The 7,120-nt window shown below is 49.7% G+C and overlaps 1 pseudogene; it reads right to left on the reverse strand.

Moving 5' to 3' along the window:
* Window positions 1-4,423: 4,423 nt before the first annotated feature.
* LOC137794950 (piggyBac transposable element-derived protein 4-like) lies at window positions 4,424-6,263 on the reverse strand (annotated as a pseudogene).
* Window positions 6,264-7,120: the final 857 nt, after the last annotated feature.

Genomic DNA, 7,120 nt, shown 5'->3' on the forward strand with positions numbered 1-7,120 from the left:
CTTATTGATTCTGGTACTTCTTTCCTCACAACCACCTGGGATGTTTGGACACATTCTTTAATTAGAGACCTGTCGACGTGATCCTGGTGGTTTGTGGGGGGGAATAGAGATTTTGGGAAACAAACCAGATTTTTTGGGGGGGAGACCACAGTGGATTTGCTCCTTCTCGGCCAACTCTGACTTCTAATTAGGTTCCCCCCGAGCTAAACTGCATCTTCAATTACGTTGACTAAAAACATATTTTTACCCTTATTACGTTGGTGTTTACAAATGCGTCTGTGATCAACATATTACAAATACGTTGATTATATGCATATATGTTGCTTCTACACATATTTTAGTTTTATTGTTTATTACAAATACGTTTATAATTGTGTGCTTGTGTTATTGTTTTCTTGCTTTCCCGCTGGATTTAAGCATATATATTTTCAACTCTGTTCAGCCTGAAACTTCGTTTAAGAGTATAAACATGAGGAAATGCAGCTTTCAGTGATGAAATGATCAGATATTCATTAATATATCATCGAAATTGTAAGTCCAGTATACTAACATACTTTCTTGATGGAAAATTAAAAAAGAAAAATAATTCTTTAAGAAAATATAGTTTTCAACTCTGTTCAGCCTTAAACGTCGTTAAAGAGCATACTAATGAGGAAATGCAGCTTTCAGACAGTACAGTGATGAAATTATCAGGTATTCATTGAATTATCATAAAACTTGTAGGTCCGGTGGTCTGAGAAACTTTCTCGATGGAAAATTAAAAATAAAAAAAAAAAAGAATTCTTTAACAAAATCCGGTTTTCAACTCCGTTCAACCTTAAACGTCGTTAAAAAGAATAAAAATGAGGAAATGCAGCTTTCGGGCAGTGTTGTCATGAAAGCATCAGGTATTCATTAAATCATCATAAAACTTGGAGGTCCGGTGGGCTGAGACACTTTCTTGATGGAAAATTTAAAAAAAAAAAGAATTCTTTAACAAAATCCGGTTTTCAACTCCGTTCAACCTTAAACGTCGTTAAAAAGCATAAAAATGAGAAAATGTAGCTTTCGGGCAGTATAGTGATGAAATTATCAGGTATTCATTAAATCATCATAAAACTTGGAGGTCCGGTCTGAGAAACTTTCTTGATGGAAAATTTAAAAAAAAAAAAGAATTCTTTAATAAAATCTAGTTTTCAACTCTGTTCAGCCATAGACGGTATTCATTGAATTATCATGAAATGTGTAGGTCCGGTGGGCTGAGACACTTTCTTGATGGAAAATTTAAAAAAAAAAAAAGAATTCATTTAGAAAATCTAGTTTTCAACTAAAACGTCGTTTAAGAGCATAACAATGAGGAAATGCAGCTTTCGGGCAGTATAGTTATGACTGCATCAGGTATTCATCATAAAACTTCGAGGTCCAGCGATCTGACACACTTTCTTTATGGAAAATTTAAAAAAGAATTCTTTAAAACAATCTAGTTTTCAACTCTGTAGCCTAAAACGTAATTTAAGAGCATAAAAATGAGGAAATGCAGCTTTCGGGCAGTATAGCAATGAAATTATTAGGTATTCATTGAATCATCATAAAACTTTGAGGTCCGGTGGTCTGAGACACTTTGTTGATGTAAAATTTAAAAAAAAAAAAAATCTTTAAAATTTCTTTAAAAAAATCTAGTTTTCAACTCTGTTCAACCTTAAACGTAATTTAAGAGCATAAAAATGAGGAAATGCAGCTTTCGGGCAATATAGCGATGAAATTATCAGGTATTCATGGAATCATCATAAAACTATGAGGTCCGGTGGTCTGAGACACTTTGTTTATGGAAAATTTAAAAAAAAAAGGATTTTTAAAAAAAAATCTAGTTTTCAACTCTTTTTAGCCTGAAACGTAATTTAAGAGCATAAAAATGAGGAAATGCAGCTTTCAGACAGTATAGTGATGAAATTATCAGGTTTTCATTAATATATCATCCAATTTGTAGGTACGGTGTACTGAGAAACTTTCTTGATGGAAAATGTAACAACAATGAATTCTTTAACAAAATCTAGTTTTCAACTGCGTTCAGCCTTAACTCTCGTGTGGCCTCACCGATCCGTATACACCCCGTGTCCTGCGGATCAAACTGTCCAATGTCCTTTCATCTGGAGCCTTCGATGAGTGGGCGCTCACACCACTTGCATACAGCAGAGTGTTGATGATACACTCGGGTCATTTTGACCCAAGGACAACAGCAGGGGCTCAGTGACACTCAAGGGTCATTTAGACCCAAGGACAACAGCAGAGTGTTGATGATACACAAGGGTCATTTCGACCCGAGGACAACGGCAGAGGCATGGTGATACTCAACGGTCATTTTGACCCAAGGACAACGGCAGGGTTTGGTGATAATCAAGGGTCATTTTGACCCAAGGACAAGGGCAAGGGCTTGGTGATAATCAAGGGTCATTTTGACCCAAGGACAAGGGCAAGGGCTTGGTGATAATCAAGGGTCATTTTCGCGGGACCTCGGAAAGTCACTTTTCTAAATCGGCCATTTTGTTTTTGCTACTTCAGCTCGTGCAGCTTTTACCCAAAGTCGGAATGACACGAGTTGGCTGGGCTCCCACTAATACGGCCGTTGCGGTTCCAACGATCCCGTCGCCGAGCTTGCGGGACCTTGGGAAGGCAGTTTTTTCAAATCGGCCATTTGAAAAACCTGGATTCAGTGGCTGTGCCACCATTGCCATGACATTTTGTAACCTTTGTACAATAAATTACCTGACTCCAGCCTGAGACTTTGTTTTTACTTTTCGCTCAATGACGTTTGAGACATATTATTTTACGTTACAAACTTTCAGATAACTCTGCTCGGTTCATCTCTCAAGAAATTGCTGCCTTTGTAGAGAGTGTGTGTGTCCGAGAGAGGAAAGGCCCCAGGTGTTTGTCTGGGGGTTAGATGTTTGCCTCTGAGTTTTTCATATGCGAGTCTTGTGTCAGCATGAAACAAACCACAAGTCTAGAGTAAGATAGTTGCACAAACTTGACAGTTACAGAAAAAGCAACAATAGTACAGGCACACAACCCGTTCAAGGTTCAAGTCGCGGTGTCTGGTACTGGGTCCAGCTCACATTGACTCGGTTGGTTTGAAAGAGCCTGTGTGGGAGCGGTGTTTGTACGGGGGTTGGATGTTTACCTCGTTGTTTTTCATGTGCGAGTCTTGTGTCAGCGTGAAACAAAACCACGAGTCAAGAGTAAGATAGTTGCACAAACTTGACAGTTACAGAAAAAGTAACAACAGTACACACACAACCCGTTCAAGGTTCAAGTCACCTGGTGTCATGTCCTGCTCCACAAACTATAAAGAGAGAGAGAGAGAGAGAGAGAGAGAGAGAGAGAGAGAGAGAGAGAGAGAGAGCAGAGGAGGAGGACAGTGAGAGCGATTGAGCTCGGACAGAGCTCAATCGATAAACCCCCCTTTCCTGTTTGAACCTTGGTGTGTGTGCGTGTGTGTGCGTGTGTGTGCGTGCAGGGGCTCCGTGGTTGTCACCTCCTGGTCCTCAAACTTTAACTAAACACCGAGAACTTTTATCAGGCAGTCGTGAGCCACCGTGGGCTCCACCGTGTTTGTTTTTCACTTTTCAGTCTGTTTTTTTTTCCAAGTTTATTTATTTATGTTTCTTTTTCCAATGCTTAGGCTCAGTGCCCAAGCACAGGCTCGGCGAACAGGCAGAGAGGAGGACACGGCTGCTAGACAGAGGACACACTCGAGAACTTTAATCGGGAGATGCCCAGCGGCATCCTTCCGTCAGCATCGCGTCTCCTCCGTCTCACAAACGCCCCCACGACCGAAGGATGCTTGCTGCGAGACATCTCCTCAGACGCGCCGCCGACAGAGGGGACGCCGCCGTGCGAACGGGCGCCAGGCCGAGCCCCGGTGCCATCGCGCGCTCGACAACTTTCGTCAGGGGAGTCGAGAGCCACCGTGGACTCGACAACTTTCGTCAGGGGAGCGTGAGCCACCGTGGGCTCGAGAAGCCTCATTGAGTTTGAGGACCTAACTCTAACTGTCTGTTTTCAACTTTTTTTTTTCTTCTTTTTTTTGTCTCAGAAAAGGTTTCATCTCCCGGTTCGAACGTTGCAATCCCCCAGTACGGGAGCTCAAGAAGGAGAATCTTCCCTCGATGGTTTCTCTGTGGTGACTCCATCAACGATGGGACTTTACGGACGGTTAATTAATCCGGGTAAATCTCAATGTGTCGTTCCTAAGCCGATGTTTACGTATCGCTGTGTGTACTTCACATCAATAATAAAATTTTAAAAAACAGCGAACAAGCATTACTTTCGTATGTCTTTATTTGTCACTCTCACAAATTTAGCCTAACTTGCAGGGAAGGGAGAATCTGTGGCCGGCAGCATCGAGACACGTCTCGATTAGAATAGACGTTCCCCAAAGGCCGGTTTATTTAGCACACGTCCGGCAGTACGCCAGCGAGCAGCCCTTGCAGATGTACTTGTTGCACCCGTTGCACACGGTGTCGGTTTTGCAGTCTTTTAGGGCGGGCAGATCTGACACCTCTTCCGCTTACTCGCAGCACCGCCCGGCGCGGCGGCGAGCGCCGCGTCTTCGGGCCCGTCGCTCGCCGCCCCAGCCACCCCACCGCCCCGCATGGCTTTCAAGACGGCGGCGGACGCCTCCGTGCGGGGCGGATGCTCCCGTCTCTCCATGAACGGAGCCACGAGGGCCCTTCGCAGCCGCTCGAGAAACACCCTCCTCTTGTTCCGCTTGCTGGGCAGCCAGCCGGGGTTCAGCTCTCGCCACACGACGAAGGCGTTGTAGGCGGACACGTCGAGGACGTTGTGGAAGACGACCAGGGGCCAGCGTGCGGTCATCCTCCGGCAGCTGTACGTCCCGGTGACCTTGTCGAGGTTGTCCACACCGCCCTTGTTGCGGTTGTAGTCGAGGACGACAACGGGCTTGGGGTCCGGGCGGTCGCTGACGTTGCCCCGCGCGTGCCGCGTGCTCAGGAGCAGCACGTCCCTGCCCTTCTTCGGCAGGTAGGAGACGAGCGTAGCGGAGGGTGCGAAGGCGAACCTCGACTACGGCATGGCTCTCCGCCGGGTCGCGAGCAGCTCGGCCGGGATCTCCCGCCTGTTTTTTTGAACCGTGCCCACCACGGTGTTGCCCCGGAGCAGGAGCTGCCGTCCGAGTTCGTAGGAGGTGAAGAAATTGTCTCGCGTGACGTTGCGCCCCGTCAGTCCCTCGGTCACGTCGAGTGCGACCTGCAGCCCCAGGTCCTTCTCGGGGCGTCCGCTGCCGCCGCTCGGCTTGACCGTGTAGACTTGCAGCTTCCAGACGTAGCTGGATTTGGCATCGCAGGCGACCCAGGATTTGATCCCGTACTTGGCGGGCTTGCTGGGCATGTACTGGCGGAAAGGACAGCGCAGAGGAGAGCGGCGGCGACGAGAGGAGACGAGAGGCAACGAGAGGAGAGGATAGCGCGGAGGAGAGCAGCGGCAGCGAGAGGAGACGCGAGGAGAGCGCAGAGGAGAGGATAAGGCAGAGGAGAGTGGCGGTGATGACTAGGGGAGACGAGAGGAGAGGAGAGCGCAGAGGTGACGAGAGGAGACCAGCGCAGCGGAGAGCGGCGGCGACCAGAGGAGACGAGAGGCAACGAGAGGAGAGGATAGCGCGGAGGAGAGCGGTGGCGGCGAGAGGAGACGCGAGGGGACGCGAGGAGAGGATAGCGCGGAGGAGAGCGTCTTCTTCTTCTTCTTTGTCCTATTCCTCGTGTTCTCGTTCTTCTCCCCCTCCTCCTCCTCCTCCCGACGGCGGCGACTGCGGCGGCGGCGGCGACTGCGGCGGCGGCGGCGGCTGCGGCTGCGATACATCGGGAGCCAGGTCGACGAGCATTCTGACACACGTTGCCCTGATGGAAACTTTGGCAAAGCGGCGGACGGTATCGCTGCGACCTCGTTCTTTTTCTCCTTCTCCTTCTTCTTCTCCTCCTCTTCCTTCTTGTCCTCCTCCTCCTCTTCTTCCTCTTCCCCCTGCTCGTCCTCCTCCTCCTCCTCCTCCTCCTCCTTCTCTTTCTTCTCCCGGAGGCAAAGCTTCCCACACCGGGTTGACTTTGGCAGTGTTTTGGAGGACCTTGATCTCTGCCTCGGCCTCGACCACGGCCTCAACCGCGTTCTTCTTCTCCTTCCACTTCTTCTCCTTCCTCTGACGACGGTGACGCCTAGCTGGCCAGCTCGACCAACATTTTGACTAGCTGACTTGTGTTGAATCGAGGCGCCGTCATGTTGACTTTGGCAGAAAATAAATAAATAAATGTAAACACTGGGCACCGGAGACAGTTTTTAGTTTAGTATGTTTCTTTTTCTTCTTTTCTTTTTTTTTTCTTTTTTCCGTCGACTCGTACGCGAGGTAACGTCGAAGCCGAGGGCGACCGAACGGTCGGTGAGATACAGACGGGCGGGGTGAGGCGAGACGAGGTGCAGGCCCGTGGGCGGAGGCAATATCGTTTGGACAAATAAAAGACGAGTGACCCTCGATCGCGGATGGAACGCGTCGAACATGTCTTCCGCGAACGGAGGCGAGAACGCGACGGCCCGCGACGATTCGCCGACCGCCCGACGGCGGCCTTGGGAGGCAGACGACAAAGTCGCGCCCTGCGCCGACGTCGGCCGTAGGAACGAAAGACGCGAGCCGTCCGGGCCCGATCCGTACTTTGACCGGGACGCGGCGGGGCTCGCCGCGGACGACGACGGCGAGACCGTACCGGCCGGAGGCGATTCCCCGACGGCCCGCCGAGTCTGACCGTGGGAGCCTTGCCCCCACCCCCTCTCCCTCGGCGACACGTTTCTGGATCGGCACGCGCCCGGGAAGGGTGCGCCTATAAAGCGACGTACACCGCGGAACGTCTGAAGATCGAGACCGGACGAGAGAGGTTCCGCGGAGGTTCCGCGGAATCTCGGTACGCCAACGCCGACGGACAGGATGTACGTGACGCTGGACGCGCGTCCGTGGTGTTACGTGTACGGGCGCGCGCCCCAGAACCACAGCTTGCAGTGCTACCAGAGAATGACAGAGCTCGCGGGGGAGCTCGCGGGGGAGCTCGAACGCTACGTCGGTCGTCTGCGTTTCGGACCGTGATCC

This window comes from Clinocottus analis, unplaced genomic scaffold, assembly GCF_023055335.1.
Source record: "Clinocottus analis isolate CAN_PGR_092001 unplaced genomic scaffold, fCliAna1.0.p SCAF_10, whole genome shotgun sequence".
In the NCBI taxonomy this organism is placed as follows: Eukaryota; Metazoa; Chordata; class Actinopteri; order Perciformes; family Cottidae; genus Clinocottus; species Clinocottus analis.